Raw genomic sequence first — 14,009 nt, 5'->3', positions numbered from 1 at the left:
GGTTTTAGAGATCGGAAGAACCACTAATCTACCTTTCCTTCCATGGTAAGTTCGAAGGCACTTACCCATACAAGGTCATCAGGATTACCACAAGTTTCACACATTTGATCAAACACTTTCAAGTGCATAATGGGGCCTTAAGTCCAATTCAACTTGGGCATCAATTTTGAATTTGCATAGGTTTGATAGTGTTTTGATGTCAGGGTTCAGTATGGCTGCCTATTGGTGGTGGTGTTCTTCTACCCCCTCCCTATTTGGGCTACTATCCTCAAGATATCTTCAGTGGGTTAGAGCACAAGGTAGTGGTGTAGGTGGAGGTTTAGGCAGTGTGGCTGCCTACTGATAGTATAAGTATGGATAGGTTGGTGGACGTATCATATATATTGGGTGTTTCCCTTGCTCCTGAGGTAAGTTTGGATACTATGGAGGGTAGTCGTGCAAGGCTGGTGTATATTGTGGCATGTATGCTCCTCTTAGAGTTAGGTCTAGTTTGGAGCTCCCTACTTTATGCTACAAGGTTCAATAATCATGTACCCAACAGCCTAGATTAACTCTTTAGCCCTAGTACACTAGGTGGTTGTTATAGCCATTGTGGTCATATTGAGCCTAAATCCCCCTGCACTGCTCGTATTGGGATTTGATGCTACAAAGCCAAAAGGAACAGTGGGTCTCTAGGTTGTTCCAAACACTCCAAGGTTCGTGTTATTTTGAGAGCTAACCAAGCCAAAAGCTGTAGGCAGATGTAACCATTGTCTCTACGACCATTCCAATTATGGTTCTAGGAAGGATTACTCATTCCTCTAAAAGGTTGGTGCTTCTCGTTCTTGAGCTAGACTGGTTAGGGTCTACATTGGGAGTGGATGCCTCCATGCTTGGTCTTTCTAGTGGTTGGTCTCTTGCTTAGATAGTTTGATGAGTCTTTGACTCCCACTCCTTGGTTGGACCTCTTGTGACAATGTCTCTAATGACGTCTACAAAACTCCTTTGAGTAGTTGTGAAAGAGTCAAGCACTCCTACTTCTTAGTCCATATGCGTCCTTGAAGAGATAGGTTCCCAGTAATAGGCCTTGCTCAAGCTAGTGTCCTCGATATTGCTCAAATTTTTGGTTCCTAGGATTGTCTCCTGTAAGGTCTCATGGATTTTGAAGTGTCATGCAGAGGTTCCTCTTGAGAAGGTGCTCTTGATTCAACATTGTTCGAGGCACTCTCCTCGAACATGCGGTTAAGTCCAAAAATCCTCCCTAACCTCGTGTACATGTAAGGGTGATCAGCTTAGAACCCACCCCCTACAAGTCAAGTAGTGGTCTTGGATATTTTGGATTCAACTCAATTTGTATGTTTTTTAGTCTCTACTATTAGACTTGTGAACGTGTGTTCATAAGCTGATAACATGCGTTCCCACCTAGGTATATACATGGCTAGGTGAGTTTGGGAATATACGTGCCTAGGTCCCAATTAGACTTGAAATTTGATAACATGATTTAGATTTCCCTAATGAGGAAAGAAACCTAATGGTTTTTCTATAAAGATTAATAGTGAGATTAATTCTTAAAATGAACAAAAATTGAGAAAATTGAAATGCAAGACTTTAAGAACTTGCCAAAATCAAAGGGAATTAAATCGAGCACTAACTTGTAATCATGCAACTCGATCTCGAAGGATTTCTCCATGCTCCATTACACCAAGGTGGGAAAAATAAACCATAAAACAATAATAAACAAAACTTAAATCGGTGAATTTGCACTCCAACCAGGCTATGTCAATACTCCAAATTCAAAATATAGCAAGGGAGTCCTAAGCAAAGGCGCTTCCTCGACATCGAATGTCCACCAATTGAGAACACTTGAACCTTACAAGTAAGAGAGAAGGAGAGGAGAATGCAAAGGTCTTACCGGTATGCACCTCAAGCCAATCTTGTGATAGAGTAACTCTCTCTTGTGTGGAGAGCTAGGGTCCTCAACCTTACCTCTTTCCTTGTCACCATAAAGGAGCTTTACGAATCAGTGGGGAGCAAAAAGAGAGGGAGAGCTATGGAAAGCTCAAGCTTTACTTTGATGCCACGGTGAATGAGAGCATGAGAGAGTAAAAAAGAGAAGGAGAAAGGGAGAAGAGATACCTTACCTTCCTACATCTCTTAACAAGTCTACATACTAAGATGCCCATATCTCTCATGCTTAAGTTTGATGCTATTCAAGTTAATCTGGATTACAAATGCCAAAATCTCATACAAGTTGTTCTTTTGAATGCCCTTTGCAATAATGACCTTATCATCTCCATCTCTTAATGAGTTTTCATTCCAAGATGCATATATCTCTTATGCTAAAGTTTGCTGCTATTCAAGTCAATCTGGATTGCAAACACCAAGGTTTGCTGCTATTCAAGTTGATTTGGATTACAAACGCCAAAATCTCAAACAAGTTTTTCCTTCAAATTCCCTTTGCAATGACCTTATCATCTCCATCAAGAATGACTACACCATTCTTATCGAAGTGAGCCGCAAGTCACTGTCTCCATGATAGTGTGATAGAAAGGAGGTTTCTCTTTCTATATGGAATCCAAAAAACATTTGAAAGACTTTTGTACACCCTTCTTTAGACGTAAGTGAAATAGTACTTTAACCTTTTACTAGGCACTTTACATCATTACCCCCACTGCCACTATGATGTCATCTCCCAGAGTCTTTAGGGAGGAATACTAATCCTCCGATTGGTCATGTGCCTAGAAGCCCCACTCTTGATGATCCAAGAATCATCATGTGTTGTGACATTAGCTGTCTCACTATAGACTTCTTCAATGGCAATAAATAGCTCTATTTCTACAACATGACTAGATTCTTCCTTGCTCTTTAGAGTGCCATTCTTAGCATCTACTTGCTTTTTCGTGTATTCTTTGGCTATGTGCCCTTTCTTGTTATAGTAAAAGCATTTAACCTTTTTTCTTTTGATTTAAAGAGTTAGAATCCTTACCCTTCTTCTTTGTGTTAGCTGAGAAAGCCTGGTCCCCCCACTATTGTAACTCTGCATCCTCATCTCCTCTCCCAAAGCAATGAGTTGAACTCCTTGAATGTGAGAGGAGTAGGCCTGGCACCAACATTCAAAGATGTAACAAAACTACTATACATAGGTGGCAATACCCTTAGATAGCTATGAGCAAGATCCAAAGAGAGCACACTCATGCCGATTACAGCCATCTGGTCACGGAGATCTTTGATTCTAGTGAGAAACACCTTCACCATTTCACCTTCATTTAGTTTCTCTTGTTGAATCTCATTTTTTAGGTTCTAAAGCCCTAAGGGATTTGTGGTCTCATACTGGCTCTACCAACAAGTTCCATGCTTCTGCAGTTATGGAGACATGTTGACCCACTATCTTTCATGCTCGTGATGATGGCACAAAGAGCATCTGAATCCCTCATCTCTGAGCTTGGACAAGGTCAGCAACAAGTGGTACAGGGTTACTATCTATATCCCTTGTTTGTGGTGGGTAAACATCAACACCAACAATGACAATCTCCCAAAGCTCATAAGAGGAAAGAATAGCCTTAAGTTTGAACTTCTAGAGATGATAATTGGTATTGTCTGTATCCCTTGTTAGTGATGGGTAAACATCAACAACAATGACGATGTACCAAAGCTTATTGAGGAAAGAATAGAATCAAGCTTGAACTTCCAGAGAGGATAATTGGTGATGTTAACTTTCCATCAACACCAAATAGGGGTGTGTGTAGGATCTTGTAGAAGATGTCATGTCTCTAAGGGACTGGATAGCAACAATTAGAAAAGAAGTTTTGTACCAAGCCAGAGCTCTCATGCCATGTTAGAGAATACAACATGTTCTCGATGAACCCTGCCACCATGTGGCGTTTCCACACCATGAGCTTCATGCACATTCTTAGGTGGTACGAGGATTGGTGGGGTGTTTTCCCGTTCATTGAGGATGCATGGGATGATTTATCTGATGTCATGACAACAAGCGAGCCATGGTCATCTCACTACGAGATGATATATCGACATTCCTTACATTTTTATGGTATTCCATGGCTTCTCGCATATTTTTCTATTGCTCTACGATCATGTGGATTTTTTTAACGCACGTCTTCACATCGATCTACTTCCTTTTGACCCTTGCATTGCTCCATTGCCTGAGGTCACGCGGGTTTTATCAATGTCACACATTCATTACCCGCATCACTTGGACCATATCATTGTGCATCACAACGAGGAGCTCCAAATGCCCCCCGTACCGCACATATCCTTACCACCGCATTATCTCCAAGCACACGCTCTTTCTCTTATTGAGGAGAATCTTTCCCCTTCCACTGATACATCATTTTTAGGGACACCCCTTCACCCGTGTGATTACCTCTACCACGATTCGAGGCACGTGCTCCAGTTTCATCATGATCTACTGCCCTCATGTTGCATGGTTCTCACTCATCATTTGCACTTATGAGAGCACCTGCTCTTAGCACTTACATTTAGGACCCAAGATCCTCATGTACGGATACTTTTTCCTTGCCATTGACTTTTGAGGGGGTTTGGACCTCCATCTTTTTGGGGGAGCATATTTATCCCTTCCATTCCACGTCACATTCGAAGACCTTTGCTTCACCTTGTTCCATAGGCCCTACTTCACATGGTTACCATTCATCATCGGCCTTTGCTCAGGCACGTGGGATCCAAGATTAATCTTCATCGACTTTCCATGGACTTGATCGATGCCGCCTTCTTCACCGACATACCATTCATTGGTGTTTGCTAGAGCACCTACTCTAGCCTTTTACATTTAGGATCCTGACAAACACCTTTGGGAGCCTCTTACGTTCTCGCAATGGATGGGATCAACTTTCGGCTTTCAAGGTGGGGGAGCATCCCTCACTCACTACCATGGTTTACACTCTTGAGGTGGAGGAATTTCCCTCACTTTACTTTTTGGTGCTTGGAGGATCCTCTTCATCGGCACATCTTATGGGAGATCTCATTTCCCTCTAGCCCAAGTTGTGGAGTCCATCATGTGTTCTTTCCCTCTAAGTAGGATAAATTCTTGTGCTCCCCTCTCTCATCTTAAAGGTTGAGGTATCTCCTTTTAGGATTTTCTTAGGTTGAGTTGAATCTTCTTTTTGCTCATGAGAGACCTTGAAATGTGGTGTGTTTAGCCATGGCTTGTTCACTCTTGAGTCCTTTTTTAGGGTTGAGTTGAGTCTTCTTCTTGCTCATGAGAGAGCTTAGGCTATGGTGTGTTTGGGCATGACTTGCTCACTCTTGAGCACTCTGCATGTGTGAGAGGCTTGTGGGGTTGAGAGCTTGTGTGTGGGTTTGCCATCGTCGCCATGTGCTTGTCATTTGCTTGAGCTTAGGCTTGTGAGTGAGAGGTAAGTATGGAGTGAGAGTGTGTAGTGATGGTGTGAGAGTCAGTGCCAGTGTGTTGCTTTCCCTTTTCCTTTTAGATTAGGTTCATTCCTAATTGTTCACCTGATCAACAACCCATACATCCATGTTATGAATCTACCCAATACTCCATTTCAACCCAATTCATTATTATGAATGAATCTATCAAGAGTGCAACTTTAAGAAAATGAGCCAATCTACCAAGAGTGCAACTTTAAGAAAATGGGAAAAACCAATGAAAGCATTAGTAGCTATTCACTACTAGTTTGTCCATCCATAAGATTGCATTGCAAAAGCAAGTAGATTGCAAGAAGAGCGTCAAGATTTGGATACATAAGAGAGAGAGTATGTGGAGAGGTAAAGAGAACAAGCTATGTGAGGTGCAAAAATTGAAATGATATCCCATTATCCATAGATTTCATCTTTTAAGTTTGTGGAACTTTCACAGTCCACCCTGTTAGTTCTATGTATAGTCTTCTAAGCATGCTTGGCTTAATAAACCCACTTGGGCTTTCACACAAGCTACTCACTTAGATTTAGGAACATCTTTGGCCATACCCCAACACCATTACAACTGTATTAAAATCACACAAAAGTCAGTCATGTCATTGGGTTGGTGGCAATCGGGTTGTAGAATCATTGTTCAACCTTTGGTATCCACCTCGTAGCATCTGGTTGAACAATGATTCTAACATATTGCAAAGCACCACCTTCTTTGTCTATATAACACATCATCTACCATCCAATCAAACTATCAATTAGGAGTAACATTTTATAAATTCCAAGCAAGAGGAGCACTAGTTGATTAGTCTCTTTTGATGCCAACTACCACTACTTTCCCCTCCTGACAAAATCCAGCATTGGCAAGCTCAAACAAATCGATGGACTTTGTTGTTTTGCCACTGTGCTCAACCAGTATCATCACGCAACTGTACATATATTAATGCTGACCTCATTGGTGTCTCCTTTACAGAGGCATTTCCCCAAAGACCACCGACCTGATTGGTGTTTGGTGTCTCCTTTACAGAGGTGTTTCCCCAAAGACCACCCGCAAGACTGATGCACGAAACCCAAGTCATGGGGTCATTGTAGGGCACAAAGAGGAAGCACATCAACTCCAACCAAAAGGCAGCATGATTGACTAAAAATTGCACCCACCACCACCATCATTATTTGCATGAAACTAACTTTAGCACACGGATGACTCCTACCCCCACAAATCCTGTTATGCTTCTCTTCCTCGCCTTGGGCCAGGAAACTTTCAGTAAAAGTTTCCTCTTCCACGTTATACCCTCTTGAAGCTCCAGTAAAACCTCCAAAAAGGGTATAACGTGCACCACTCTCTCTGCAGATTTCCTTTCAGCAAACTTAGATACTCTGGCAGTGTGGCCTTCTTCTACACTGTTCAGAATAGATGGTCAATTGCCTGCTACAGTACCCCATTGTTCAAAAGAGCCACATATGAGGAGGTATATCTCTTCCACTTCCATAACGTTTAAATAGAAAAGCCCACTCATACTAAACATCCCAATCTGCAGTCCATGGGACAGTTGCATAGACAACCCACTTCATTTTTAAAAAAAGCCAACATTATTCATTGGCTTTTGTACAACATGAACGCAACACCTTTACATGTGCCTACCACTATTCAACACCTTGTATCTGGCTTTCAAAAATGTGTTCAGGATTTTAGTTTATACCATGACCGAGTCTAAAGACCTCTCTCAGATTTAAACAAACTGAAAAAATACATCATGTCCACCTTCAAACAAGTAAGGCCTCTGCATGAAACAAATTGGTCTGATGTAAAAAATTATACATGTCATAGGCAATCAATCACTGTGGAAATAATCTACATGCCCTTGCTTGTCTTGAAAGAAAAAAGGAGCCATGGTGCCCTTGGCCCTAAGCAAGAAGAGCCAAGGCTTCATATAGCACTACTAAGTCACCATACTCTCGATTCGCAAGCCTGCAATGCACCATGAAAAAAAAGGTGAGTCACATGAACAAAATAAGCTAGTCAACTATTTCATGTTTGCAAGATAATGAAAGCACCTTAATGACAGTAGTTTCACGTAAATGCCCCCACAACGCTTTTTAAACTAAACTACTTGTAGAGTATCTAACCCTGAAAGCTAGCAACATATGCAATATAGCCTACCATCTCAACAACTCTATTTTTCTTGCTAGCATTACACGCGTAAAACATGTTATGATTAACATAGCAAACCCCTTGAAGCTAAGCCTCTTGTGATAAAATGTTCATAACCATGAAAGAGCACACCCAAATCTACTAACATGACATGTCGTCTCCACCCTGCAAGACCATTTGATGATTATTACCACTGAATTACTGCATGCTATGTGTTATGTGCCATGTGATAACATTTCAAGAGTAAAATTACAAGTGATGAAAGGCTTATAACTTATGGACCACATGTTTGAAGCAATTTATCATTACATGCCTACATGCATTGTCTGTCATGCTTTTAATTTTGAAGTTGGCCCAAATTGTTTTATGTAGTTCATGGCCCATGGAAACACACACCTATCAATACATGACTAAATGCTATGTTGTCCCTATGGTAACCTGCACTTAATAAAAGGTTCACCAAAGCTACAACGATAGCATGAGTACAGGTGTAATGTGTTAAGAGTTTTGCTAGTTAAAACAAGGTAATACTTCATGAGATGGAAGGGTTATGATAGCTATGAGCCCTTCGAAGGTAACACTACATGGATGGAGCCACCCTAAGATCCCAAACAGTATGATCCATTTTTTGGGCTTAAAAGGAAATTTCTGCATAAAACTTCCTAAAAATGCAGGAACGCAGAGGCGTAGGGCAAAAAATCTGCACTTCAAACGGGAAAACAAAACCAGGACAAATCATGCATGATTCTTAAAAACACAGCAACGAAACTACTAAAACAACAGGAATCCAAATTATACATAAAATTAGAATGAAGTGGAATTTGCACCTGGGCCACGACGTTTCTTCTTTTTTTTTGTGTGCGTGTGTGTATTAGCAAGGGAGGCAGCTCCGGAAGCAGCTGCAGCAGGAACGCACAAAGGAGCAGATGCAGCACAGAATGGCGAGGGCGATGATGGCGACGATGATGACCAGGATGAGAACCACATGGGAAGGGAGAGCCATAGCCAAAAAAAGAAAAGAAACAAAAAAGAACACACAGAGCAGAAGAGTTAGGGTTACGAAGCTGATAGGCGCCCTTGGAAAATGCAGCTGTAGAGATCGGGAAAATGCAGCAGGAAAAACGAGGAAAAATGATGATGTTCTTCAAAGTCCTTCTTGAGGATATAAATATTTTGCGAAACGCGTTTTGCAGATTTATCCAAAACAATTGACCTTGTCCAACCATTCCCACTTTTTTTACATTTTAAAAACAAATAAAATGGTGTTAGTAAGCACATTACTTCTCATCACATAGACAAGACATAAGCATCTGTCACACGAATTAGTTGTACGGCTGCTGAACTGTGTGCGGCTGTTGTTTGGACAGCATCCCCCCGGATAGTGAAACACAAGATGAGGGACACCCTTCTTTGTGAGGTTGTACAATGGTTGTGCCACATCAGCAAGATACATGAGGAATTGGTTGTGCCATTTTATTTGGCCCAAGAATTTACTGAGCTCGTTCAGGTTTTGCGGTGGATTTAGCTTGCTTATCATCTTGACCTTGGCCAAATCGACAGCAATCCCGTGTGTCGAAGGAGTGTTTTGCCCCTAGTACTCAACCCACGTGTTGCTAGATATGTAAAACACAGGAATGGAAGCCAGAATACAAAGGGTCAATCGAAGGGACTTTTTTCTCTTATTTTTTAGAAATCCAGGATTTCTCTTTTCTCTCCTCTCCTTGTGCCTTGGTTGTCTATGGTTAATATGTAATAAATATATAATTTAATATGGTATGTATTTAGTTCTATTTATAGAAAATAAATGTGTGTGTGTGTGTATATATATATAATTTAATATGGTATTTATTTAGTTCTATTTCTATTTCTATACCTAGATGTTATTCTATGTGTGTATCCCATAAACATTAGAAGGAGACTTTTCTCATAGTTGTGGTTGGCACAAGTGGAAAGAGCTCTCATTTTGACTTGGAGCATAGAGAAGACTCTTCCAAACTTCGTACACATTCCATCTAGCAAGAACATTGCTTGCACAAAAGTCCCACCTTTTAAAAATTCAACAAGATGTTATTATGTTAATGTCCCTATTCTTGAAATGTCCTTGTGAGTGCTCATGGGCCCTCTATCATAAGCTTTCCATTCATCTTTGGGCCATATTCACGAGCTTTCAATTCACCTTGTATCTTCTTTATTCGCTTTTCCCTATCACGTGCTTTCAATCCATTGTGTTCACTTTTCTAATCCAAAAAAAGAATCATTTTCTCGACAGTCTTTCCTATCCAAGAATCCACAATGACATTTAACATGTTATGTGTAACATGCTAGAAAAAAGAAAAACACGACATTGTAGTGTGTTTTTGTTAGCCATGAATTTTTGTAGCCTTGTTTTTAAGAATGAGTTCTCTTAATTTTAATTTTAGTATATGCATTTACTGCACATTTTAGTCTTGAAAACGATTTAAATTGAGGAGTTGATCTTATTTTAATTAGTTGAAAAAAGGTTTTTATCGAGCATTGCCATGCAAGTAGGTGCATGCACAATGGTGTCGAATCTCGAATGAAGATCTCTCTCTCTCTCTCTCTCTCTCTCTCTCTCTCTTCATAATAGAAGATATATTACCAAAAATTACTTTACAAATGGCCACATGGCCACCAGGTGATCTACTAGCTTTCCCTCACTAATTACTCTGAACCACAGGTGTAGCTCAAAGTACCCTCATCCAATATATAGCCATGTCATTCTCCACCAAATGAGCTAACCATGAGACCTATGTGAGCTGCAATACCAACTTTTGTAGCAAATATGAAGGCATTCCTAGTTAACCAGATATGCCACAAACCTGTCCACCTGAAAAAATGAAAGAAAACTGAACGTTCTGGGTTATCCGGTGCATTCATAATCTTGCCCAAATCTCTCTCTCTCTCTCTCTCTCTCTCTCTCCCCCTACCATACATGCACAATAAGTGCTTTTTGTTTTTTTCTAAAACAATAATGGATCTTTTTTTTTTCTAAAACAATAATCTCTCTCTCTCTCTCTCTCTCTCTCTCTCTCTCTCTCTCTCTCTCTCTCTCTCTCCCCCTACCATACATGCATAATAAGTGCTTTTTGTTTTTTTCTAAAACAATAATGGATCTTTTTTTCCATTTTTGTGTCTTGTATTATTTCAACTTTTAATTCTTATATGATCACCATAATCAACAATAAATACCATACTTTTATATCATTAATGCTTGCATAGTTGTCTTCAAAACAAAGATATTGCATAGTAATTTGTGTTTAGTTCTAAGCTACACATAGATCATAAAAAGACACTGGTAGGCACGACTCCACTATGAGTTGTTCAAATGTATAGCTACAAGATCACTCTCTAATTGAAAGAATCCCAAATGGATGGATGACACCATAGCTCATGCCCATCCATAGAGGTGAATGAGCTTACCCTTGAGCATTTGCATTAGAGGAATCCACATCAACTAATTACAATAATCAAGAAACCATTTGCATCCCATATTACAAATGATCTAAGGGTCTCATCAAATCTTCCGCTATTAATGTTATCTTATGAACAAGAGTCATTACCATTATAGAAGTGTAGGAATGTGTGATAAATCTAAGCATCCATTTATATAGACAAAGCCATGCTAATAAAGCAGTCCTGTGCTATTATTAGCTTTAAAGCTATTTTTATAGCTTCCTTTAATCTTAGTTAAAGGAAGCTTCCTTTAACCTTAGTTAAAGGAAGCTTCCTTTAACCTTAGTTAATTGGTATTTTTTACCCTTTAGGTTTAATCTAAATCCTAGAGTCTAGGCATCCACCCTTAGGATACTCTTGTATTCTAATGTGTATCATGTTGTCCTTAGTTATGTGAGACCCCTCTGCCCCCTCCGCGCACAGGATTCTCGGTCGCTAGCACAGCGGAAGTAGCTTCCTCTTGCACGAGGCAGGGTTTCCCACTCGGGGCCTCGCCTCGAATATCCAGACGCGAGACTAATGTGGTGGTCATTCCTGAAACCGAAACTGGAACCGAGAAAATTTCCCTTGCCCGAAAAACGGGGACGATTCCACCTTTTTGATTTTTCTTAACGAATTGGGTTCAAGAGATTAAACTATCCTTCACCTGATTAAACCAAATAGAAGGAAAACTATCACTGACTTAATTTGAAGAAATCAATGCTTTTTCCTAACCAAAATCAGGCACAGTCGTTGATCTAATCATCTGAGGAAATCAACACTTTTTTCCTAACCGAAATCAGGCACAGTCGTTGATCTACTCATTTGCGAAATTCTTCAGGGTTTTATTTAACTACTCGAATTCTAAGCGTATTCCTATTATTTCAATTTTAATTAAAACTCCACTGATTCCAGCCTAACCTCATCCGGCCCATGGCTTAGCCACCACCCAACCACTAGAATCGATAGAACCAGACAATTACTCACCCACCCATAATTGAATGCTTTCTTAACTTTTGCTTTCGAATATTCACACACTCCTCTTTAAAACTTTAACATATAAAATAATCCATTGACAAACAGTTATTGGTTTACAGATATCATAACTCAAAATTTCCATTCAGTCTCTTGTTTCTAAAAAAACAGTATCACTCTGGACTCTTCGTTTGAGACCCAGTGGTCAGCAACAACGAGATCCAGTAACAGATTACAATAATCATTTCGTCCATCATACATATCTTCCACGACATACGCATGGGTGTCCTAGGCACCGCAAGCCCATGCATCGCCTAGTCAAAACCCTCCAGGATCCTCCTTAGGTGTCCTAGCACTTCACTCAGGGACCGTTTCGTCGGCCCTCGCCCATCGTACCAGAAGCACACCATTTTTCAACCATACCGAGGCGGCTGGTCAAGACCTGGGCAAGCTTTGCCACGTGAGCTGTCCTTTGAACACTCCCCGCCAGCTGTTGCAACCGAACTTCCCTTAGAAAAACATATACCAAATGCTCCTTCTAGCATTTTGGCATAAGAGAGTCCTTCAAGAAAACATGCTTTGATTTTCTTTTGAATACAATGAGTATTTCTTGAATCAGTATCCCCAAAACTTCATGATCGAAATTTTGAATTTCATACCAGAATTCCTCCAATTCTATAACCTTGATCCACAGATCAATTCGAATGGTCTCAAACTTAGTTTCAGATTTGGCAGGAGTTTTGAGAGTATTTTTCTAAACTAGTCACACCTTCCTTCCTCGAAACTGACAAAATAGTTTGATCTTGGTCATAGTCTGATTCAGGGTTCGAGTCTGATAAGATTTTTCCTGAACTATCTTTCTCGAAAAGGTTTGATAATTCAGTTACTATTTTACTGAATTTCTTTCTTTGAATATTCACTTAACTAATTTCTAAAATAAGTTATGAATTCCAATAAGGAATAAAATAATCATTTATCTGAATATTTCAATCTCGATAGATTTCTTGAATTTTCTTTTTACAATCCGTGTGAATATAAAACGATAGAAATTTCTCTCTTGGAGTATTTAATTATTCATTTATCAAATACTCTTAGGATTTAAACATAGAATTTAAGAGAATTCTAATTTTGATATAAAAATTCTTTATGCATCTATTTATGCATAAAAATCAACTTCAATGGGAATAACACTTTTATAAAAAGAAAATCCTTTTATGCATCTATTTATGCATAAAATTAAATTTAATAGGAATAAACCTTAATAAAAAAATTCTTTTGTGCATCTTTCTATGCATAAAAATCAAATTTAATAAGAATGACTTATTTTTTGATAAGCCTTTATCGATGTATATCTCCATCCTCTACATAATTTTTTAAGTTCTCCTGGAAGTTTTTCACCACATATTAGATTGTGTGGATGTGTTTACTCTATTCCCAAATGAAACATACACAATAATTCCCAATCGTCCATTTTGTTGTCCATCCCACAACCTGTGTGTGCTGAGATTCGCTTGTGCTTTAGCTATAGAAATTTTGGTGTTAGAAATCTCTTTTTTTTCACATCATCGTTAAGCATTTGCCAAAAAGAAGACTTGAGCATCTGTGTCCTCTTCCTTCATTTCACATGTTACTAAAGTCATCAGTCTCTACATAGCAGAGAGCAAGAAAGTGGAATAGTTAGAATTTTATTTCCCCGTACTTTATTTTATTGTAAGAAATTTTATATACTCATACCTTGGATCATACACATGTCTCCATTATGGTCCACCCTTGGACTCTTCTCACATGGTCGAAACACACCCATGCATGTTTCAAATTGCCAACACCTTTACAGTGTGCATTTTATTCACTAGATCAATACCAAATGTTTGGCCATGTTATTGACATCTTGAACACGTAGTAGCAATAAATTTTGTCACAATTTCCTTGTCCCCAAATTGGGAATAGTGGAAGAATTCACATGCACTTATTATTTTTTAGCTTAAGCGCCTCTTGAGTTTATCACCATCCTCTTGAACCTAGAAAGTATAGAGCAATATTAGGT

At 39.4% G+C, this 14,009-nt stretch overlaps 1 long non-coding RNA gene across 1 annotated transcript; it reads right to left on the bottom strand.

The window, feature by feature from the left end:
- Nucleotides 1-7,092: 7,092 nt before the first annotated feature.
- Nucleotides 7,093-8,705, bottom strand: LOC147628697 (uncharacterized). The gene is made up of 3 exons (XR_015268163.1): nucleotides 8,365-8,705; nucleotides 7,684-7,702; nucleotides 7,093-7,354 (listed from the first exon to the last, which is right to left on the bottom strand). It is a non-coding gene; the product is annotated as an uncharacterized LOC147628697 (long non-coding RNA).
- Nucleotides 8,706-14,009: the final 5,304 nt, after the last annotated feature.

This window comes from Cibotium barometz, chromosome 19, assembly GCF_041138505.1.
Source record: "Cibotium barometz isolate CiBa-2024 chromosome 19, ASM4113850v1, whole genome shotgun sequence".
Classification (NCBI taxonomy): Eukaryota; Viridiplantae; Streptophyta; class Polypodiopsida; order Cyatheales; family Cibotiaceae; genus Cibotium; species Cibotium barometz.
Note: the sequence above shows the minus strand (reverse complement) of the source record. Positions and strands in the feature narration are given on the sequence as shown.